The sequence below is a fragment of the Chanodichthys erythropterus genome, chromosome 20 (genome assembly GCF_024489055.1).
Source record: "Chanodichthys erythropterus isolate Z2021 chromosome 20, ASM2448905v1, whole genome shotgun sequence".
In the NCBI taxonomy this organism is placed as follows: domain Eukaryota; kingdom Metazoa; phylum Chordata; class Actinopteri; order Cypriniformes; family Xenocyprididae; genus Chanodichthys; species Chanodichthys erythropterus.
Window position 1 is genome coordinate 23,411,161 of NC_090240.1, and position 26,110 is coordinate 23,437,270.

Below are 26,110 nucleotides of genomic sequence, written 5' to 3' on the forward strand. Positions count from 1 at the left end.
TGTGTTCTTTTCCAAATAATCTGACAAGATGACAGGTAGTCACTGACATGAAAATCTTTTGATTGTTTACAGCTGGACCTTTCTGTGTGGAAAAATAACATGTTTTTCTGAGTGGGAAGCCCAAGGGGAACCTTATAGAAAATATTATTAAAAATCTTAAATGGAAATATAATTTTCAATGACATGCGTCTGAAAAAAAAAAAAAAAAAGTCCTTTCCCACTGCTGTTCAACAGCCTGTGCAATCGCTAACAATACAGCAGCTGGGGAAAATATGTGTAATGTTATTTGTAGTAGATTATACAAGTTTATGAACTAATAGACATGTCAAGGACTGTGGTTAAATATCCTGTAGCCCTGTGCATCAAGTGTAGGCCTATTCAATGCGAGCCAAAAGGAGTAGATGGCTTGTAAAAAGCTGGGAATATCAAAACCAGCATACAATCTCCAAGGTGATGCCTTGGAGAAGGTTTTGAGAGAAAGTCTTGAGAATTATCTATTGGTGTACTGCATTTCATGTTCTCCAGATAGCAACTCTGTGCCGGCCGAAATCCGGCCCACATCTGCCACATGTGGTAAGATGATCTGGGCCACATGTGGCGTGGAATGATGGCACTTGGGCGGACAACAACTGACTTCAGCCACAGCCTTAGATGAAATCAACTTAAGATAAAAGAAGACATTAAATCTCTTCAGAGGGGGATTAAACAACTCCACAAACAGCGTTACAGCTTCACATATTACTAACCAGATTGACTTTATTCCTGTTATTCATCTACATAAGTTCTTATTGAGAATTAACAGCACAGACGGGCACGTCCATCGATTGCTTGTTGCAACTGAACACCATTGCGGAGGTTCTGTTTTTCCAGTAAAATCACAAAACAAATGCACACAAATATGACCCTGCTCTTGATATACAACCATTGATGGACATCTTTGATTTTTAAAAAAAAAAAAAAAATTCCGAGGGCGGATTCGAACATGAAACCTTTGGTACTGTTAACAAAAGCTGTACCATTTGACCACTTAGGAATTCACGCTTGCAATGTACCTTGAGAGCGTCCAAATTAATGCCGTTATTATTTTCTTTTTTTTTTACATAATTTTTTTATTAATTCTTAAAATCTCTCTGCATACTCTCATGACATATTAAGAGAGCAAGAGGGAATGAAAATAAATAAAGGTGTGCGTTTGTGTGTTGTAAAGTCAAACGTGTGTGCGTCCATGGGTGGGCGTGGGGGATATGGGTGAAAAGAAACCTGATAGGCTAGTTTAGTTTCGTCGTTTTTTCCACACATGAAAAATAATGTTACAGATAGTTAACCCTTTCGCACGTAAGTTACAAAATTATTCTGGCTGACCCCCCCAGCGTGAGTTTTTTTTTTTAAGGCGACCGTTATTTAGAACGTATCACTTTATGGTTTCCATGGTTACGCGTCATTGCTTGTTACGTGACTGTATGAATGATGATCTGCTTTCATGTAATTTTTCCTTTTTTATTCAAAATATTCACAAACTTGTTGACAATAGCATGAAATATCTAATATTCCGATTGCCAAATATGTGCAAGTGGATGTGTTTTGCTGTTTAAACACCTTTATAACGATCGTGTTTGAGCCATATGAGCGATGGGCGGCGCCATGTTAGTTTGCACCGCAAAGAGAATCGGATCTGTTGGATTTACAGCCCGTGAATTTATCCACTTCTCCCGAAATACATGAAAGTGTGCCGGTGAAGTGGGGAAGAATAGACTAAGCTTTTAAGTTACTTTCACAATGTGTATCTGATATGAATTAAACGTGTTGTCAAGTTATAATGGAAAGGGTTGTTATTTCCGCTTCTATAGACATCATTGTGAATTTTACAATCTCTAAATATATTGTTTTGTTAGTACTCATCTGAACGTTCTAATCACACCGGTGTGATCGTACGCGTCAATTTAAAAACAGACTCAAAATGAGTAAACGCTCTCTAAAACAGCTAAATTCGACTGAAACATTTGCAAAAAGGCCTAAAAATATAGGGATGGAAAAATGAAGCCCATTAAATCTTAGAAGCTTTTCTCTAAATGTTTCGGGAAAGGTTTATGGTTTCAAAGCATCAAGAGTGTCGAAAACAGCGCCATCTTGTGGCAGGTAAAATGTACGGCACCCATAAACTTGAGTGCGCAATTCCGTTGTTTTATCCATTAAGCACAAACAAAAGCATGACGACGCTAAATGTGTTTATTTCAATAATATAATTCACATATTAAAGTTTTGCAATAGATTAAATGGATCAACAAAAAAACAATAATTAGGCCTCTAATAATAATAATACTAATGCATACTGAGTTGTTTGAGGCAAGTAAATTGTGCTGTTATTTTATTGTAAATACTGTTTATATGACTGTTTATATGTGTATCACATAGTATTTTGCAGTATATTCCAATATATTTTTGCTACGCAAGAAGGTCTATGGACAGATGCTGCCTTGAGCCCTGCAGCGGTCAACCTGAAGCTTCACCTGCACACTCACTGAAGCTAAGTAGGGTTGAGCCCGGTCTATATCTGGATGGGAGACCTCCAGGTCTGGGTAGCTGCGGGAAGAGGTGTTAGATGGGCCAGCGGGTCTGATCAGCCTGCGGTCCGAGTGGGTCCTAACGCCCCAGTACAGTCGCAATAAGATGTACTGAATAAAGGGTTAAAATAAACCCCAGAAAATAAGGGGTGTAACCCTGGGGCAAAAATAATCCCTACATTTCCTCACATACCAGGTAGTTAGTTAGTTTCACGTCTCAATTTGTATAGTACTTTATTTAGTTCTTACAACTGGAAGCACTCAATTTTTTTTCATTACTATTTTTAATGCTTTTGAAAGACGTCTCATATGCTCATCAAGCCTGCATTTATTTGATCAAAAATACAGAAAAACAGTAATATTGTGAAATGTTTAAAATAACGTTTTTCTATTTTAATATGCGCTGCCCAAATACGCATGTATGCGCTATTTACACTAGCTCCTCCCACCAATGTCTAGTCGGGCCAATCAAACTTCAAAAAGGACGAGCTGAAATAGCTGAAACAATATAAGTCTTTACTATCACTTGTTATCAGTTTAACTCTTATACGCTGTTCGTTTGGGGTGTACACTTGTGTTTTTTTTTTTTTTTTTTTTTTTTTTAAATGTAATTTTACTCTGTTTATTACAAAGAGAAAAGTTGGAGTCTTTACGGTTTATCATTTATTTCAAACATCTGTTTTTCATATAATTCTACAAATTTAATCTACTAATTTTTTTTATTTTTTTTTTTATTTCAGCAAACGTCATTTGGGGTCAAAATAACCCCAAACAGTGTCTGAGGGTTAACACATCCTTACTGAATAAAATGATAAATTTTGCTTTCAAAAAAAAAAAAAAAAGACTGAACCCCAAACTTTTAAACAGTAGTGTATAATGTTATAAAATGTTTCTATTTTTGGAAATATTATATATTGTTACAAAATATTTCAATACACACCCTGTCTGTAACCTGTGCAGTCTGAACCATTCCAAGCAGGTTTCAAACCCTACCCAGGTTGCTGGCATGAGAGGCGGGCCCACTAACAAGAACGCCAAAGACCACAGTCTCTAGTGCAAGTTTACCTGCACATTTCTCACTACCTGGTCTCAGTTACAAGTCCACCAACATCAATCTACTACCTCTACAGTTTGATTAATTTGTTGGACAAAATGGCAGACTGAGCATTATGACTGATCAGATCGCCTGTCAATCCAACTCCTAGAAAAGGGTAAATTGTTGATAACACTTCCACATGTTGGAAAAAAAGTTTTTTTAATACATTACACTTGTGATGGGAGAAACAAAGCTTTTCAAAGCTTCGAAACAGTTTAACTAATTGCTTTGCAAAATGATTCACTGTTTCGAAGCATTTGAAACACCACACGTGGCGGTGACCTCTGCTGGTCAGAATAGTGTAAATGCAACAAAAACTCCATTTCAGAATGGGAGGTATGTAAAACCTGAGAAAGCAGGGTAAGTCAAGCCTGTTTCTGAAAAAGAGGTAACTATGGTAACTTACTCTGTGAACCTAACCTGCTCGCGTGCAGGTTTTCCTCTGTAAACCCAGAGTATCTTTGGGTCTCCTCCCCCTTTTTAAAGCACAAGAGAAGTTTTTTTAAAATCTTATTTCAAGTACAAATATCTAAAAATTCTTAAATCAAGATGCATTTTCTATATAAGATATTTTCTTGTTTACAAGTCTTGTTTCCTAGGGGGAATCTAAATTAAGTGCATTTTACTTAAGTAAATTATCTGCCAGTGTGGTAATAACAAAACCGACCTTCACTGAAATGTTGTAAAGGAACAATAACGTTCTTCATTGAGTTCTCGCAAAGGAACAAAACCGCCCTTCCTTGAGATCTTGTAAAGGTAGGAACACACCAAGCCGATGCCGACAAACTAGTGGCGACGAAAGCAGACTGCGAGGTTGGCTCACGTTGGCAGTGTCTGTGTCTAAAGTTGCCCTGATACACCAAACCAACGCCCGACAGCCAAGTAGCACGTCTGTTCTGCGCCTGTGCAAGATGAAATGCCTTTCCGTAGCAGCAGGTGGAAGTAGCTGAACAGCCAATTAGAATGATCAGATGGCCTGATGGGCCGACGATCTGTGACGCTCATTCAACATGTCGAATTGGCTGAAAAAAAGCCGACAAGGACCAACTTCAGCCGACGGTGCGGAAAACACTGAGAAAACTTAGTCAGCCGACGAACAAAAACTGCCCGACGGCTGACTGTCGGCTTGGTGTGTTCCTGACTTAAAGGAACAAAACCGACTGTCATTGAAATCTCGTAATGAAGCAAAACTGACTGTCACTGAGATCATGTAAAGGAACAAAACCTACCGCCACTGAGAATTTTCGTTGAAATCTTGTAAAGGAACAAAACCGAAAGTCATTGAGATCTCATAATTAAGCAAAACTGACCTTCACTGAGCTCTTGCAAAAGAACAAAACCGACCTTCATTGAAATCTCGTAAACAAACAAAACTGACCTTCACTGAAATCTTGTAAAGGAACAAAAGCAATCTTTGAAATGTTGTTAAGGAGCAAAACCGACCTTCATTGAGATCTTGTAAAGCAACAAAACTGACGATCATTGAGATCTCATAATGAATCAAAACTGACTGTCATTGAGATCTTGGAAAAGAACAAAACCTACCATCGCTCAGATCTCACGAAGGAACAAATCTAACCTTTATTTAGATCTCGTAAACAAACAAAACCAACCGTCAATGCGATCTCGCAAAGGAAAAAAAGCGTCCCTCACTGAAATCTCTTAATGAAGCAAATCTGACAGTCATCAAGTTCTCGTAAAGCAACAAAACTGACCATCATTGAGATCTCACAATGAAGCAAAACTGACTGTCATTGAGATCTCGCAAAGGAAAAAATGCGACCTTCATTTAGATCTCGTAAACGAACAAAACCGACCGTCAATGAGATCTCACAAAGGAAAAAGCTGACCTTTATTGAAATCTCGCAAAGGAACAAAACTGACCTTCATTGAAATCTGGCAAAGGAACAAAACTAACAGTCATCGAGATCTTGGGAAGGAAAAAAAATGATCATCTTTGAAATTTTGCAAAGGAAAAAAAAAGAACTTCGTTGAAATCTTGTAAAAGTCCAAAACCGACCTTCATTGAGATCTTAAAGAGAATCTCGTAAAGAAAAAAACAAACAAAACTGATCTACAATGAGGTCTTGCAAAGGAAAAAAAAACAACCTTGATTGAGATCTTGTAAAAGAACAAAACTTACCGTCACTGAGAACCTTCACTGAAATCTTGTAAAGGAAATAAAACCGAAAGTCATTGAGATTTCGTAATGAAGCGAAACCGAACTTCACTGAGATCTCACAAAGGAACAAAACCAACCTTCATCGAGATCTCGTAAAGAAACAAAACCGACTGTCTTTGAAATCTTGTAATGAAGTAAATCTGACTGTCACTGAGATCTTTGTAAAGGAACAAAACTAACCATCACTGAGAACCTTTGTTGAAATCTTTTAAAAGAATGAAACTAACTGTCATTGACGTCTTGTAATGAAGCAAAACTGACTGTCATTGAGATCGTGGAAAAGAACACCTACCATCACTGAGATCTTGCAAAGGAACAAAACCAACCTTCACTGAGATCTTGTAAAGGAAATAAAAAATAACTTTGTTGAAATTTTGTAAAGGAACAAAACCGACCTTCACTGAAATCTTGTAAAAGACCAAAACCAACCTTCATTGAGATCTCGTAAAGAAAAAAAAAAAAAAGAAAAAACCTTTTTTGAAGTCTTGTAAATGAACAAATCCAACCTTCATTGAAATCTCATAATGAAGCAAAACTGACTATCACTGAAATCTTGTAAAGGAACAAATACAACCTTCATTTAGATCTTGTAAAGGAACAAAACCAACCTTCATTGAGATCTCGTAAAGGAAAAAAAAAAAGAACTTTGTTGAAATCTTGTAAAGGAACAAAACCAAACCTTCAGTGATATCTCGCAAAGGAACAAAACCAACTATCATAAAAATTTTGTAAAAGACCAAAACCGACCTTCATTGAGATCTCATAAAGGAAAAAAAAGACATCTCATAAAAGAACAAAGCTGACCATCATTGAAATCTCATAATGAAGCAAAAATGACTATCACTGAGATCTTGTAAAGGAACAAAACCTACTGTCACTGAGAACCTTCACTGGCATCTCGTAAAGGAATAAAACCGACCATCATTGAGATCTCGTAGTGAAGCAAAACTGACTTTCACTGAGATCTCGCAAAGGAACAAAACCTACCGTCACTGAGAACCTTAATTGAAATCTTGTAAAAGAATAAAACCGAAAGTCATTGAGATCTCGTAATGGAGCAAAACCGACCTTCGCTGAGATCTTGTAAAGGAACAAAACTGAAAATCATAATGAAGCAAAACCAACCTTCACTGATATCTCACAAAGGAACGAAACTGACCTTCATTAAAATATTGTAAAAGACCAAAACTGACATTCATTGAGATCTTAAAGAGAATCTCAAAAAGAAAAAAAAAAAACCTTTTTTGAAATCTCGTAAACGAACAAAACCGACCGTCATTGAAATCTTGTAATGAAGCAAAACTGACTGTCACTGAGATCTTGTAAAGGAACAAAATCTACTGCCACTGAGAACCTTCGTTGAAATCTTGTAAAGGAACAAAACCGAAAGTCATTGAAATCTCGCAATAAGGTGAATCTGACAGTCATCGAGTCTTTGTAAAGGAAAAAAACTGATCTTCAATTAAATGTTGTGAAGGAACCATACCAACCTTCATTGAGGAACAAATCCAACCTTCATTTAGATCTCGTAAACAAACAAAACCGACCGTCATCGAGATCTCGGAAAGGAAAAAAATGACCGTCATTGAGATTTTATAAAGGAACAAAACCAACTTTCATTGATATCTCGTAAAAGAACAAAACCGACCGTCATTGAGATCTCGTAATGAAGCAAAACGGACTCTCATTGAGATCTTGGAAATGAACAAAACCTACCGTCACTGAGATCATGCAAAGAAACAAAACTGATCTTCATTGAGGTCTCGCAAAGGAACAAAACCTACCATCACTGAGAACCTTCATTGAGATCTTGTAAAGGAACAAAACCTACCATCACTGAGAACCTTCATTGAGATCTTGTAAAGGAAAAACCTACTGTCACTGAGAACCTTTTTTGAAAACATGTAAAGGAACAAAACAGAAAGTCATTGAGATCTCGTAATGAAGCAAAGCCGATCTTCACAGATTCCGCAAAGGAACAAAACCAATCTTCATTGAGATCTCACAAAGGAACAAATCCAATCTTCATTTAGATCTTGTAAACAAACAAAACCAACCGTCATTGAGATCTCATAATGAAGAAAAACTGACTCTTATTGAGATCTTGCAAAGGAATAAAACCGACCTTCATTGATATCCGGAAAAGGAGGAAAACTAACAGTCATCAAGATCTCGGAAAGGAAAAAAAATGACCGTCATTGAGATTTTGGAAAGGAACAAAACCTACCGTCACTGAGATCTCACAAAGGAACAAAACCAACCTTCATCGAGATCTTGTAAAGAAACAAAACCGACTGTCTTTGAAATCTTGTAATGAAGCAAATCTGACTGTCACTGAGATCTTGTAAAGGAACAAAACTTACCATCACTGAGAACCTTTGTTGAAATTTTTTAAAGGAATGAAACTGACTGTCATTGAAGTCTTGTAATGAAGCAAAACTGACTGTCACTGAGATTGTGGAAAAGAACAACACCTACCATCACTGAGATCTCACGAAGGAACAAATCTAACCTTTATTTAGATCTCGTAAACGAACAAAACCAACTGTCAATGAGATCTCGCAAAGGAAAAAAACTGACCTTTATTGAGATCTCGCAAAGGAATAAAAGCGTCCCTCACTGAAATCTCTTAATGAAGCAAATCTGACAGTCATCAAGTTCTCGTAAAGCAACAAAACTGACCATCATTGAGATCTCACAATGAAGCAAAACTGACTGTCATTGAGATCTCGCAAAGGAAAAAATGCGACCTTCATTTAGATCTCGTAAACAAACAAAACCGACAGTCAATGAGATCTTGCAAAGGAAAAAGCTGACCTTTATTGAAATCTCGCAAAGGAACAAAACTGACCTTCATTGAAATCTGGCAAAGGAACAAAACTAACAGTCATCGAGATCTCGGAAAGGAAAAAAAAATGATCGTCATTGAGATTTTGCAAAGGAAAAAAAAAAGAACTTCGTTGAAATCTTGTAAAAGACCAAAACCGACCTACATTGAGATCTTAAAGAGAATCTCGTAAAGAAAAAAAAGCAAACAATTTTTTTTTAAATCTCATAAACAAACAAAACTGATCTACAATGAGGTCTTGCAAAGGAAAAAAAAAAACAACCTTGATTGAGATCTTGTAAAAGAACAAAACTTACCGTCACTGAGAACCTTCACTGAAATCTTGTAAAGGAAATAAAACCGAAAGTCATTAAGATTTCGTAATGAAGCGAAACCGAACTTCACTGAGATCTCACAAAGGAACAAAACCAACCTTCATCGAGATGTCGTAAAGAAACAAAACCGACTGTCTTTGAAATCTTGTAATGAAGCAAATCTGACTGTCACTGAGATCTTGTAAAGGAACAAAACTAACCATCACTGAGAACCTTTGTTGAAATCTTTTAAAGGAATGAAACTGACTGTCATTGACGTCTTGTAATGAAGCAAAACTGACTGTCATTGAGATTGTGGAAAAGAACAACACCTACCATCACTGAGATCGTGGAAAAGAACAACAACTACCATCACTGAGATCTTGTAAAGGAACAAAACCGACCTTCACTGATATGTCGCAAAGGAACAAAACCGTCCTTCATTGAAATCTTGTAAAAGACCAAAACCAACCTTCATTGAGATCTTAAAGAGAATCTCATAAAGAAAAAGAAAAAAAAAGACCTTTTTTGAAGTCTTGTAAATGAACAAATCCAACCTTCATTGAAATCTCATAATGAAGCAAAACTGACTATCACTGAGATCTTGGAGAAGGAACAAAACCTACCGTCACTGAGAACCTTCACTGAAATCTTGTAAAGGAACAAATCCAACCTTCATTTAGATCTTGTAAAGGAACAAAACCAAACCTTCAGTGATATCTCGCAAAGGAACAAAACCAACTATCATAAAAATTTTGTAAAAGACCAAAACCGACCTTCATTGAGATCTCATAAAGGAAAAAAAAGACATCTAATAAAAGAACAAAGCTGACCATCATTGAAATCTCATAATGAAGCAAAAATGACTATCACTGAGATCTTGTAAAGGAACAAAACCTACTGTCACTGAGAACCTTCACTGGCATCTCGTAAAGGAATAAAACCGACCGTCATTGAGATCTCGTAGTGAAGCAAAACTGACTTTCACTGAGATCTCGCAAAGGAACAAAACCTACCGTCACTGAGAACCTTAATTGAAATCTTGTAAAAGAATAAAACCGAAAGTCATTGAGATCTCGTAATGGAGCAAAACCGACCTTCGCTGAGATCTTGTAAAGGAACAAAACTGAAAATCATAATGAAGCAAAACCAACCTTCACTGATATCTCGCAAAGGAACGAAACTGACCTTCATTGAAATATTGTAAAAGACCGAAACTGACATTCATTGAGATCTTAAAGAGAATCTCGAAAAGAAAAAAAAAAAAACCTTTTTTGAAATCTCGTAAACGAACAAAACCGACCTTCATTGAAATCTTGTAATGAAGCAAAACTGACTGTCACTGAGATCTTGTAAAGGAACAAAATCTACCGCCACTGAGAACCTTAGTTGAAATCTTGTAAAGGAACAAAACCGACTGTTATTGAAATCTCGCAAAAAGGTGAATCTGACAGTCATCGAGTCTTTGTAAAGGAAAAAAACTGATCTTCAATTAAATGTTGTGAAGGAACCATACCAACCTTCATTGAGGAACAAATCCAACCTTCATTTAGATCTCGTAGACAAACAAAACCGACTGTCATCGAGATCTCGGAAAAGAAAAAAATGACCGTCATTGAGATTTTGCAAAGGAACAAAACCAACTTTCATTGATATCTCGTAAAGGAACAAAACCGACCGTCATTGAGATTTTGCAAAGGAACAAAATCAACCTTCATTGATTTCTCGTAAAGGAACAAAACCGACCTTCCATGAAATTTCGTAAAGGAACAAAACCAACCTTCATTGAGATCTCGCAAAGGAACAAAACCGAAAGTCATTGAGATCTCGCAACGCAACAAAACTGAAAGTCATTGAAATCTCATAATGAAGCAAAACTGACAGTCATCGAGATCTCGTAAAGGAACAAAACCGACCATCATTGAGATCTTGTAATGAAGCAAAACGGACTCTCATTGAGATCTTGGAAATGAACAAAACCTACCGTCACTGAGATCATGCAAAGGAACAAAACTGATCTTCATTGAGGTCTCGCAAAGGAACAAAACCTACCATCACTGAGAACCTTCATTGAGATCTTGTAAAGGAACAAAACCGATCGTCACTGAGAACCTTCATTGAAGTCTTTGAGATCTCACAAAGGAAAAAAAAACATCTGTCATGAAGCAAAACTGACTGTCACTGAGATCTTGTAAAGGAAAAAAACCTACTGTCACTGAGAACTTTTTTTGAAAACCTGTAAAGGAACAAAACAGAAAGTCATTGAGATCTCGTAATGAAGCAAAGCCGATCTTCACTGAGATTCCGCAAAGGAACAAAACCAATCTTCATTGAGATCTCACAAAGGAACAAATCCAATCTTCATTTAGATCTTGTAAACAAACAAAACCAACCAACCGTCACTGAGATCTCATAATGAAGAAAAACTGACTCTCATTGAGATCTTGCAAAGTAATAAAACCGACCTTCATTGATATCCGGAAAAGGAGGAAAACTAACAGTCATCAAGATCTCGGAAAGGAAAAAAAATGACCGTCATTGAGATTTTGGAAAGGAACAAAACCTACCGTCATTGAGCTTTCACAAATGAAGAAATCCAACCTTCATTTAGATCTCGTAAACAAACAAAACTTGCAAAGGAAAAAAACTGACCTTCATTGAAATTTCGTAAAGGAACAAAACTGACCTTCATTGAGATCTCATAAGGAACAAAACAGACCGTCACTGAGATCATGCAAAGGAACAGAAAAGACCTTCCTTGAAATCTCGTAAAGGAACAAAACTGACCTCTCTTGAAATTTGTAAAGGAACAAAACTGACCTTCATTGAGATCTCGCAAAGCTACAAAACTGAAAGTTCTTGAGATCTCGCAAAGCAACAAAACCGAAAGTCATTGAAATCACTAGCTGTTGCTGCACTCGAGTTCAGAGAGTTTATCCTCCTTTTCAATGGTCCAAATTCACCATGGCGCTGTCATCTTCATCATTCTTCTTGTGCTCCTGATTGGTCAACTTCAGATAGATTGACAAATCGGCTCATTCAACCGCACACGTCACAAATTCAAACCGATAGCTCCCGAACTTTTTCGACATGTTTAAAAATGATCATGAGGTCGGGAGGTGCTCATAAGGTACTCTGCTCAGCTCCTAATTTATCGCACATGATACGAGCGGTGACCATATGAGCATCATCGATTTCCATGCAATTGAAAAAAAATCACCTGTGAGCTCGTACAAACAGTAAAAATTGCAACTTGTATACCCGCCCTTACTTAAACAATTAAAGAGCAAATGTCATCTGATCACGTTCTCTTTGTGTTCTTTGTTATATCAAATACCTTAAACACACAGTTACAACCAACAAAGAAAAACTGATCTTGAAAAGTCAAGAGTCCCACAATGGTAACATCAAATAAAACAATAAAACATCAACATCTAAACCTCTGTTAATTCTCAATGAGAACTTTTGTAGATGTTTGACAAAAATAAAGTCAGTCTGGTTAGTAATAAGTGAATGCTGTTTGTGGAGTTGTTAAATCAGATCTAGAAACTTTTCATTTATTCTCTCATCTTCAGTTGATTACATCCAAGGCTGTGGCTGAAGTCAGCTGTAGTTTTTGTGTTTCTCTTCCCTTCACCGATTCTGCTTGTTAGCAGCAGGTGTTCATCAGTGTAATTCAATGTCTCAAGTGGACTTTATTAGTAAACTAATGTAGGGAATTGTGAATGAGGGTATAGGATGTGATTTGGGACACAACCTCAGAGTGTTGACTTTGAGCGCTGCCAATTCATTATGTTGTATGGTATATTACTGATTATTTAAATAAGAGCAAATATCTGTAAAACAACAAGTATTTCATTGTATAATGACAGACCATTATCTGTAAAATTACATTTATTTTTAACAGTGTGGCTGACGTGGCATTGCTATGACCTGCTTGTAACTCAGATTTGACAAACAGGAACGGTCTGCCCAAGTGCCATGATTCCACACCACATGGCCCAGATCATCATACCACGTGTGGCAGATGTGGGCCGGCACAAAGTTGCTAACTCAATCAGTCGATGTTGAATATTTCATGTCTGCATATTTATTTGTTGAATAGTCATGTAATAAGCAGGATGATGCACAGTTAGCCAGTCAATATAGCAAAATAAACTTAGTTTGACCCATTCCTACATCTAACTTCAGATAGATTTTTGCATTGTCTTACTTGAACAGTGTGTTTGAATTCTGATGAGTCTGATGTCTATCCATTCTAATATGTGGAAGGTTTTTTTTATCTTGGTCAGGTTGCATGACCTCACTACTTAGGAATTTTGGATCACACACAGTCCGCCAAATATTTTGCTTTAGAATTTCCTGATACAACTTTGAATTCATTGATCCCTTCATAATTGTAAGCTGTCCAGGTCTTGAGGCAGCCCTATTGGATATTGATGTGTAATTGTTTATCTATGCAGATTCACAGCTGCAGATCTATGGAAATTCATGAACAAAGATGTTATGCAGGAAAGAAATGTCTGCTGATTTATATCTGCCCCTCTGGGGTTCAGGATTCTTTGTCCTACTCTTGCACAGATAATTGCAGGATGCCAACTGATTCTGATTAGTGGAAGTTTAAGCAAATCTTCTTCTGGGATCCTTCAGAATTATGAGGAACAGAATTTATACATGACAAGACCAACCAGGTCTTGTCAGGTTCTCATTGTTTAAACTGATGTATGCTGTTTTTGTTTTTTTGTTTTTTGTTAAAATGAGAATGATTTATTTATTATTATAATGCAGATGAAAACACATATCATATATCAGTTGACACCCAGATAATTTCAAAGGGTTAATGAACTTTTCACTCATGTTTTTTTTACTCAAAGGTTATATTTTGGTCAAGCTAGTGACTCATAATATTGGCAGGCAGTGACTGTCAAGGGAAATAATTTCGAGGTCTGAGCTTTAGTACTTTTAAACAACTCCTGTTCAGGGCACCAAAATGTAGCCCCAGTGTAATTAGGAAATAGGAGTTACTTAAAAAACACTTATTCTATTATGTCCTGCTGATTTACAATGCCTTTATTTTCTCTGTGTCCTTTGAGCATTCTCTCAACTCTATCAATTCTCCATGCTTTTCCATTTGATATAACAGCACAACATGAAAACGATTACTTATTTATATGGCACCATCATTTTACTACATTCTTGCTTTCCAACTTATTTCCAGCAGCTTTTCATTTCCTCAATGGATTTCAGGCCCCTGAGTTCAGGAGTGTTTTTCATTGCCCTCATTTAAGCTCACACATTATCATGATTGATGGATGGTCTATTTATGATGCCTTTTTTGGTATTTAGTCAAATTAAACCGAGCCAATAAGTAGTGAGTCAATCCAACCTCAATTATGGGTGTAAAAATACCAAATTATAATTTAAGTTAAAGTATGATGTTAAACTTTCACATTCAAATCCAAAGTATTTATCCCAAAACACATTAAAAGTTTTTAAAAAGTAGAAAACATTTTTTTTTTTTTTTTTTTTTTTTGTCTTAGCTTGAGAGCAAAAGACAATGGAGGTTTTCTCATTTAACTTTGATGGAAATTGAACAATGAAGTCATGTGTTAGTGAGTGGAAAGTTCAGTATAATAGAGGTTGGTAACAGAAATAGTGAATAGTGAGAAATATTGGCTAATTTTACTTTACATTTACATTTACATTTACATTTATGCATTTGGCAGACGCTTTTATCCAAAGCGACTTACATTGCATTATACTATACATTTGTATCTGAGTATGTGCAATCCCTGGGATCGAACCCATGACCTTGGCATTGCTAGTGCCATGCTCTAACCACTGAGCTACAGGAAAGCTATACTTTACTATACTATCATTATCAGTTGTCAAGGTCATATGAGATAAAATGTTTTCAAATATGCTTTTTTAAAATGATATATGTATTTAAGTATTTTTAGCGGAAAATGGGAAACACTCTATAAATTTGCAGAAGAAGCTTCTGCTCTTGCTTGGAACACTGTGTCAGAATGACTCATTCTCCTTTCCCACTTGAGGGGTATTTGTAATTCTCTGAGTGTAATTTAACATCAACCTCAGCTCTTGTCACATAATTTATAGTTTACTATAACTGTCACATTACAGCTCTCCCAATTTCCCCTGAGCGCTGAAATCATACCATCAATTATGTGAATGTGACCTCCCTCACTTCCTTAAGTTTATATACAGCAGGTTTTTAAGGTGCACAACACATTAAAAAGGAGAATACATCACATGAGCCATCAAAGAGCAGCTGTATTCTCTGCCATACTTTTAGCTACAACCTCCCCTGGTCATGACTGCCAAAGACTTGTCTAGACTGTGACTAAGGACATTTATAGAAATTCTTATGAACGGATTTTAAGGCACGGGACAGGTGCATGTAGAGAGACTGAGAACATGCATAAACTCCTCTCTCTGTCTCTCTGATGTTAGTATTCCCCCTAACCATATTGGAGGACCGTTTCTAAAGAGCTTTTGATGAAACAGATTTTTCAGTAAATCCACCAGAAAACACAAGTCTGATTACTTTCGCTTTCATTATTCCTATCAAAAGTACTTCAGATAAGCATGACTGTGATGGCTTTATTTTGGGTTTGAAGTTGGTATCTAACCATGTAACAATCAGTCTGAAATTTCTGGGGCTTTCAACTAATATGCAGACTGCAGAGGTAATGTAATTATCAAATGTAGCAGCGAGCTCCTCTCTATGTGAAAACATGGTAAAGTTCAGTTCACAACACTCTATACACTTCTATAGATAGATGCCAGGCTTTATATAAAAGGACCTTTTATGGGTTCCCATCAAAGGATGGATTTAGTTTTAATTCATTTTGTTTTAATAATTTTGTTTATTTTGATTAAATTTCAGGGATTAAACAGCTTTTAAACATACTTTATCATTAGAAAAAACAGAAATAACCTGTTAAAAGTGTTGAAAGTTGAACAGATCAAGTGCCACAACACACTTAGCCAAACAGCAGTAGGGGGCGTGTCCACTCATGTTGGGGGAGGAGAGAGAGTGAGCAAGAGGGAGATTTGAAGAAAGACTGTTGAAAGAGAGATGGCTGCGAGACATTACAAAAGAGACTAGGTCAGAGGAATATCACTGGAAAAAGAAGGGTTGATCAGGCAAGAGCTTTAAGACCAGTGTTAATATTAAGCTTTCCAGCGCTAGAGAGACCCAAGGGGGGAGGCCTGAAAATGGATGCCAAGGTTGCATCGTTTTTGCTACGTGAGTAACATTGGTTTTTACTGTAATTCAATGTATAGCTATAGTGACAGAACAGTTTTGAGTGTCATTGTGAGCTGTTGTACTGGTGACTAACAACAAACTTCTTGTGTACTGTATTTTCATTTTTTGTTCTTCCTTGTTGTTCGTTCATCATATTCACTTTATTTTTTCGAGAAGCATTATTTTGCTTCACTTCAGCTATGATAAAAAAAACATCCACTCTTGCATCTTGCATCCACTTGTACATTTTGGGGGTGGAGTAATGAAGGGAGGGGTGTGTTTGGGTTGAATACAAATATCAACTGTTTCTCAAATCACTTACTGCACCTTTAAACATGAAAGTATTGTGAAATCATATAAGACTACTTAGGCCAAACTTTTTAGCTTTGAGCACCCCCTGAAGGGATTACCATCCTTCTGCATACCCCCTCTCTTCCACTTCGACTGCAGTCACACCTTTACCATTAAGGGACAATATTTGCCCCTAAATTGATTTTCCAGTGCACGTTTTTATCTTTATTTATTTTATAAAGTTATTCATAATGTTTTAAATAAAAATGTTCAATAGAGAAATATGCAATGATGGTAAAACTAAGTAACACTTTTAAATATTAATCTAAAACCGCCAGTAGGTGGCAGCAAGTCACTGTTTTTATGAGTGAGTCATCGAATCATTCATTCAGTAACGAAGCAAGTGGCTGTGAATGAATCATTGAATCACTGACTCTTGCGATTCATTCAAAGCCGCAGAATTGTTCGCGAAACAGACGTGTGTTGTAGTTCTGCTGTGGTTTTAGACAGAACTATTATTTCATTGCAAAATAGAGTAAATACTGACAGTAATGTACGTTTTGTTTTTTGACCTGTTGTATAAAAATGTCACGTTTGCAGTCGTGTGGATATTTGGGAACAAATGCGTTCTTGCTCGTTATCATCATTAAATACAAGAACTCACACAAGGTATGTTTTTGTATCGGAGAAAGTTTGAGTCTTAAATCGAAATTAATCCATTATCTGTGTCTTTATTAGTTCTTCATGCGAGCAAGTGCCAAATCCCCACTTTTACAAAGCTGCATTGTCAAGAATGACTAGCCTGACGTGGTCATACTCAATTCTAGTCAAATCTAGTCAGAACTTACCGTCCAAAAAATGTTGTGGGCGGGGTTCGGGCTGGCACCCAGGCTAAAGAATGACAGTAATTTAGCGCGATTTAGGCTAAGCCAGCAGATTCTGCACGCAATCTATCATATGCATGCTGCTTGTGTGGATACAGTCATTTTTGACTGCAAATGATGAGGTAATTTGATTAAATGTACTGTACAGTACTGCAAATGTACTGGATTTACTTTAAGGTAGAATTAAATTAACTACTCAGCATTTTGTTCGCGTACCCCCTCTTGTCACCTCACGTACCCCAGTTTGGGAACCACTGATATAAGACATCCTTCATTATATATATAACCTTTTTTGCATAAAGGGTCAAGAGTAAAGGACCCTATAGGTTTCTATTCACCATGGGTCTTCCTCTTTATCTGGTTTATAAATCTATTTCACGTTGACTGAAATGCCTCTCTGGCAAAGACTGAGCAACAATTTCTCATGTATATCTAACACTGATGAGATTTGAATATATGCAACAAATGCACAAAGATTTCAGAAGACCTGTTTCTACTTATAGTTAAATGGTTGGACCAGGGTAGGAGTTTTGAATTCTGAAAGTTAGAGTTTTCCATGAAATGACCGATTTAACGTGTCAGCCTAAAAGCAATTCATTCTGCTAGTGTGCATGTAATATGCTTTCAGGATAAAAGGCAATTGTTCTCAGCTCCAAATGAATATGGGCCCTATTTAACATTCCTCAAAATCAGTAGAGAAGTGCTCCTGACAACATGCAATGAATTCCTACTGGGAAATCTAAACAGACAAGACAGCATGCAAGCATTTGGATATAAAATTAATTTTATATATTTTTACTTAAACATTACGAACGTTCTGAAATGCAGATGTTGAAGTTATTTACCATTAGATTTGTTTATATGATAGAACTGTTGATACTTGTAATATTTAGCAGATAGGCTTCAGAAGTCATTACCTTATGGACTAAATAGCCAAAACCATTTTTATTGTAATAATTAGTTTTATTTTCTACAAATATCCAAAAATCCTTTTTGCACAAAAGATACATACATAAAATGTACACAAAAAAAGTATACTTTTTTTTTTTTTTAAAGAAGTTTCTTATGCTCACCAAGGCTGCATTTATTTAATCAAAAAACATAGTAAAAACAGTAATGTTGTAAAATATTACTACAATTTAAAAGAACTCTTTTCTGTTTTATTACATTTTAAAATGTCATTTATTGCTGTGATGGCAAAGCTAGCAGCCATTCCTCTAGTCTTCAGTGTCACATGATCCTTCAGAAATCATTCTAATTTGATGATTTGGTGCTCAAGATACAGATACCAGTACCATTCAAATGTTTGGGGTAAATATGATTTTTTTTTTTTTTTTTTTTTTAAGAAATTTGTATTATTCGGCAATGATGCTTTAGACCAAAAGTGACAGTAAATACATTTACAGTGTTACAAAAGATTTCTATTTCAAATGTTGTTATTTTGAACTTTCTATTCATCAGAGAATCCTGAAAATAATGTATCAGTTTTTCTGTTGGCTTAACTTTAATGTGTTATTTTGTTGTGTTGTACACCCTTGCACAACTCTAGCAGAGCACATATCCTAACATAGATTCTAGCACCTCATCGCTATCACCCGCCACTCAACTAGTTGCTATGGCTATAATCAGCTGTATATGCCATGCACTTTTGCTTTCTATAAAGGTATCTTTACTTTGACTCCAGTGTGACTGGGTTCTTTATACATCATAAGCCATTACTGTTAAGGCATGCTTTCTCAAATGAATAATGGCACTAGACCAATGCATGAGTATTGCTTTTCCACATTCCTGATGGTACTCAAATTGGTGCTGTTTTAAGTCAGCTTATTTTCTCCTGTCAGCCTAAAAATTTTTGTTTGTACATGTACATCCTCAGCAACTCTTTTCCAACACGGAGTGACAATTTGTTTTGCTTTTGTCCAATGTTTACTGGATATGTCTTCATGTCCTCAGGGGTGGAATGGCACAAGCCATGAGGGACAAGGGGTTGCTGTTTGGTAAGGATTACATGTTTTCCAAAATAAAATAAATAAAAATGTATTTCCAATTATCCACAGTATGTGATCTTGAAGACTCTCAAGAACCTTTATGTTCTCTATCAATAATATATCTGTTGGAATCCTCTTGTTTTAATGGAAAAGCACCTAACCAATGACAATAGCAGGATCTACAAAGCACAAACCAATCACATAAAATCTCTTTTTTTATATATAGTGTAGGATCATCTCAAAATGATTATTTAGATTACAGACCTTTGTTTCACCATGATAGAGTTGGTGGGATTTTGATACTTTGGCGGGAAAGTCCTGATGATATAAGGAAGTATATTCTAGGATAATCGGATCTCCATCCAGTTTCAATTTAAAGAGAATATGATCGGAAAAGCTCCTTAATCCTTGTAGCATAATGAAGCCCAGACACAAAAGCAGTGAGGCTTTGTGAGGTCTCTTCTGCCTTCCTCTCCATTATTGAAGTACATTTAATACACTCTAGAGTCAGTATCATTAAATAGTAATGGCCTGTTGCCAATCTCCTCACTGGTTTATAGGCTAATCCAAAAATAGTATGACCAAAATATGGAACAAAGACAGACATTTGATATTGTTTTTACTTCTTGAAAAGACCAAATTAACTATATAGAGCAACACTTTTTTAAGTCATGTAATTTGCTATGAATAAATGATGTAAAATGATCCTCTGTGTCACTGATCTCTGATCTTTTGTATTGGGACTCGGCTATAAGGAAGCAGAAGTAGCGTGTGGTATACTTCTGAAATGAGGAAGAAAAGTCTTTTGGGTTTGTTCATTGGGGTCAATGTAAATTCATGTTTTATTATATATTTTTGTATGCTTATATTAGCATGCTATGTATTAAAGTTGGCATAAAATGTAAGCTGTGATAGACTTTTCTTCCCTATTTTGACGTATATATTGGTATAACGGCTTCTCGAACAAGAGAAAATGTAGGGCAGGACATGATTTTGTCTATCGGAATTGATTGGAAGGTTGTAGTTTGCTATTGCTGTGATGTCATGTGAGTGACAGTTTGTCCCGCCCTTACGCCAGTAAACACATCATCAGAGAAGAGATTCCACTGCAAGAGGGAGGGGACATTATTTTGATTTAAAGGGTTAGTTCACCCAAAAATCAGTGGTTCGGAGCACGTATAAAACTGCCAAAGTCACACACCCCAGAGGTGAACAGTTTAAATTTCAAAACACTTATGAAATAACGAAGCCTCGTTTACTGAAATCACATGATTTTGGCAGTTTGATACATGCTCCGAACCACTGATTCGAAAAGCTTCGAAGCTTCATGAAGCGGTGATTTGAAGTCGCCCATGATGCAGTTGAAACCAGATATTTACATACACTTCCGAAAAAACACAAAAAACTTTTTTTCTTTACTGTCATACATTAAATCAGAGTAATTTTTTTTCTGTTTTAGATCAATAAATATTAACATATTTTTTGCATTTATTAAAGGTCAGAATTGAGCGAGGGAAAATTATGTATTTTTTTTATCACTTTCATCAAAGTCAGAAGTATACATACACTAAGTTTATTGTGTCTATAAACAAAAGGAAAACTCCAGATGATTCCATTCTGAGCTTAAGAAGCTTCTAATAGGTTAACTGATTCCATTTGAGTTAATCGGTGTGCATCTGTGGATGCATATAAAGGCACAACTCAAACACAGAGCCCCTTTCTTTGACATCATGGGAAAATCAAGAGAAATCAACCAAGACATCGGGAAAAGAATTGTGGACCTCCACAAGAGTGGCTCATCCTTAGGTTTCCTTAGGAAGGAGATGGATTCTGAGTCCCAGAGAGGAAAGTTTTTGGTGCGAAATGAAGTGAAGTGAAGTGACATATGGCCAAGTATGGTGACCCATACTCGGAATTTGTGAATTTCATTTAACCCATCCAAGTGCACACACACAGCAGTGAAAACACACACCGTGAACACACACCCGGAGCAGTTGGGGGTACGGTGCCTTGCTCAAGGGTCTCACCTCAGTCGTAGTTGAGGGTGGTGAGAGCGCTGGATATTCACTCCCCTCACAGACAATCCCTGCTGGACCTGAGACTCGAACCCATGACCTTTGGGTTACAAGTCCGACTCTCTATCCATTAGGCCATGACTGCCCCCACGACTGTGCGAATCAACCCCAGGACAACAGCAAAAGACCTTGTGAAGATGCTGGCTGAAACTGGTAAGACTGTCATTTTCCACAGTAAAACGAGTCCTGTACCATCATGAGCTGAAAGGTTACACTGGGAGGAGAAAGCTATTACTTCAAAACCACCATAAAAAAGCCAGACTACAGTTTGCAACTGCACATGGGGACAAAAATCTTAATTTCTGGAGACATGTCCTGTGGTCTGACAAAACAAAAATTGAACATAATGATAAACGGTATATTTGGAGGAAAAAGGGCGAAACTTTGAAGCCTCAGAACACCATCCCAACTGTGAAGTATGGGGGTGGTAGTATAATGTTGTGGGGCTGCTTAGCTGCAGAAGGGACTGGTGCACTTCACAAAATAGATGGCATCATGAGAAAAGAAAATGATGTAGATATATTGAAGTAACATCTGAAGACATCAGCCAGGAAGTTAAAGCTTGGGCACAAATGGGTCTTCCAAATGGACGAAGCAAACCTCCAAATTAGTTACAAATTGGCTTAAGGACAACAAAGTCAAGGTATTGGAGTGGCCATCACAAAGCCCTGATCTCAATCCCATAGAAAATTTGTGGGCGGCACTGAAAAGGCAAGTACGAGTAAGAAGCCCTACAAACCTGACCCAGTTACACCAGTTCTGTAAAGAGGAGTGGGCCAAAATTCCAGCAAACTATTGTAGAAAGCTTGTGGAAGGATACCCAAAAGGTTTGGCCCAAGTGAAACAGTTTCGGGGCATTTCTACCAAATACTAAGGAAGTGTATGTATACTTCTGACTTTAATGAAAGTGATAAAAAAAATACATCAAAATTCTCCCTCGCTCGATTGTGACATTTAACAAATGCAAAAAATATGTTAATATTTATTGATCTAAAACAGAAAAAGTTTACTCTGATTTAATGTATTACAGTAAAGAAAAAAAAACGTTTTTGTGTTTTTTTTCTGAAGTGTATGTAAATATCTGGTTTCAACTGTATTGTTGAATAAAATCGTTATTTAGTTTTTTGGCACACAAAAATCATTAAGGTTAAACCAATGTAGTCACATGAACTGTTTTAAATGCGTCTTTATCTTTCCAGGCATTGAAAGTGTTAATTGTCTTGCTTGCAATGCAAGCCTCACTGAGCCATCGGATTTTATCAAAAATATCTTAATTTGTGTTCTGAAGATGGACGAAGGTCTTACAGGTGTGAAACGACATGAGGGTGAGTAATTAATGACAGAATTTTCATTTTTGGGTGAACTAACCCTTTAAGATTGCAAAGGCACATAAATTATCAAAATAATTAAATAAATAATTTATAATAGATACTGCAATATACTCCATAAAAGAATAAGAATGGTCAATTTTGATATCATGGTGACTTTTAGTTTATGCATTTTTGTTTATGCAACATGCTTCACTACAAAAACAAAAATATTTGGTCATCTTTTATTTGTCACCACCAGCTGTTGTTCGGCTATTATTATAAATAGTCACCTTCTTTTCAGTCCATTAGTCATCACATCCTCCGTAAACACAGCAGGTGTAATTAAGGCCGCAGGCACGGAGGTGCAGCTTTAATTTACCCGAGCTGAGTGCTTGCTAAAAACTGGCTCACTTACAGATCATTTCATGTTTCAAGTCATTTCAAGTTCATTTACTTTCCCAAAGTGCTGTCACTTTCGGAAAAGTGATTTACACATTATTTAATGTCATGTTTATTTATTAGTTTGATTTCCTTTTCATACTGTTATTATTTTCTCATCCAAATTGTTTTGTGGAGGCAAGCTTTTCTTGCCTCCTTGGACAAAACAGCCCTGGAAAACAGGTGTCGGTTTTCTATTTCAATTACGTGAGCCATCTATAAAGTAAAGCACAAGAACATTTTATAAAATGGTTAATTCTTCGTTTTACAAGAAGGTGAAGTACGACCAACATTTCCTTATAAAAGCTGAAATCATTAGGAATGCAATCCTTCGTTCAGATATTGTTGCTCATAAACAAACACAATTTGCTTTGAGAGAATAAGATGAGCAAACATGGTCTCACTGAACCTGAGAGAATTACTTCCGTTTACCCAAGCATGACTCAGTGTCTTTGAAATGTAAATAGATGACAACAATAGGCCTAATTAGTCAGTGTCTGCGGCTCCTTAGTTTTTTTCTGACTGACAACAAAACCTCCGAAGCTTTACACACATATGCTCAGCTTTACATCATGTGCAATCAGCTCCATCATCATTCAGACCTTTCGACCTAACACCTCTTGTGTGCTGCATGAGCTGAACGACAAACTTGTGTTTTATATAATGCCAAGCATCTCTCACATTTATTGAGCACTTTGCGTACTTATTTCCATTATATTTTTCGGCTCATGTTTACCATTTTCTAATGTTTACACTTTTATTCTCTGAAGGCTATGAGTGTTTCCAGGAGCTGCACATAGAGTTTTTCCATTATTGGACTGGAATACACAAGTCTGTTTGATCGCTATATTTTTTGTCAAATATCTTTGAATAATGACCACTAAACTATACTGACTATTGTCCCTGGCAACAATGTGCCATGTAGCACTCCATGCCTTAATCAAATACTTTTAACCAACATTTCATGTCCATTTATTTATTTGATTTTTAAAAAGCTGTGTTATAACGTATATTCAGCCATCATTATCACAAAATAGACCCAAACAGGGTTTTGTATAAACCCTGCAGAAGTTTATTTTAAGATAATGGCCAGATGAGCATACACTATCCCGCTTAGCTAGTTAGAATACAAATATATCCCTTGCTTATTTGTCTCTAAAGCATGGTCAACTGCAGGGTTAGGCAAAATTCAGAATTTAAGCATTAAAGGTGCGATGTGTAAATTTTAGGAGAATCTATTGACAGAAATGCAATATAATATACATAACTATGTTTTCAGTGGTGTATAAAGACCATGCATTATGAACCGTTATGTTTTTATTACCTTGGAATGAGCCATTTCTATCTACATACATCGTGGTTCCCCTTATATGTTAAGTCACCATTTTGCACTGGCATGATTCTACAGTAGCCCTAAAAGGACAAACCACATTTGCTTGACTGGCTACTCTCTTCTGTCTCAGAACATCTTTGTCCTGTGTTGGCCACCGTAGCTTCTCTATATTGCAATTCACAAACTCACCGCTAGATGTCGCTAAAATGTACACACTGCATCTTTAAGAATTAGAAAAACTCTAATAAATTACCAATAATTATTTCATAAAATTTTACAAAATGTCTATTTGTTCCCTTATATCGGGAATACATTTTTGCCTGTTTAATTTTGCACCTGTAGCCCAGCGTCTGCTTTCTCTCAATCACTCCCTCGTCTCCCATTGGTCAGTTTGAAAGACAGTTCCGCCCCAAACTCATGCCACTGGTTGAGTCACTGGCTGTCGGGATGCTCAAAAGTCAAACCAGAATTATAATGTTTTGATAGCGCCACAGAAGTGTTTAAATTTTGTTTCGCTGCTTTTCAGTGGCTGAATTCGGAATTTTGCAATATTTTTATATTGTAGAAATAATAACAGTAGTATGCTGTTCTAAAATTAGCAGATTTTTAAACGTCATGTCAAACCCCTTAACTGTCACCCCCCTTTTTGAGCGTACATGTGAAATTGGAATCCAAACTTAAATGGTTGTAATTCATGAATGCTTTGGAATACAGTAGTGTTGCACGATATACCGGTACTAGAAAGGTATCGCGATACCCTGCTTTTAGAAACGGTACGGTTCTTCATTTTATTAGTACCGGTACTTTGAGTGCCAGCTGTATTTCCTAATGTGCGACAGCAGGGAGCAGTGTGTGTGCAGCGCGCTGCTTCTGAGGCACATTGAGTGCGTGTTTATTCCTGTCAACTGCGCAACGGCAGATGCACAAAGCAAAATATGGCATTATTTTGCTTACATTGCCGACAGTCAGGGCAAGCCCACGGACACCACAAAGCCCGTCTGCAAAATACGTTACAAAATAACGCAAGCGAAGGGAGCATCCAACTTGCCAAACATCCCGATTTGTACAGAGAATTTAAAGAGCGACAGGTTAGTGAATGTGATACCAGCGTTATGTTTATGCTCTCAAAAATTAAATGAGTGTTATTTATATTACTCATGCAAGCAGACATCCGCAAAGAGGTGTATTATTGAGTCTAATAAGTGATATCTGGTTGCTAAAATAAAATTAATTTTAAAAAACAAATATGTGAAGGGACTATACAATTATATTAAACCAATTTATGCTTTAATAACATTGCTCTAATTATTTACAGTAATCAATATTCTCACTGTCAAAACACTTACATGCAGGGCTTGATGACAGCCACTCCCACTAGCCACTTTGGCGAGTTGAATATAATTTAAGTTTACAGCCTAATGGTCGTCGAAGATCGTCGTAGCACAAAATTACAATCCAATCACACAATTCGTTATTTACATGCAGTTAGTGAAGGAGGGATAGGCGGAATTGCGCTGAATGACACACAACAGAAGCGC

General features: G+C 36.6%; 1 protein-coding gene across 3 annotated transcripts in view; it reads right to left on the reverse strand.

Annotated features, from left to right (window-relative positions):
- Positions 1–26,110, reverse strand: part of fam3a (FAM3 metabolism regulating signaling molecule A) — a 77,639-nt gene that overhangs the window by 22,040 nt on the left and 29,489 nt on the right. The window lies entirely within an intron of this gene.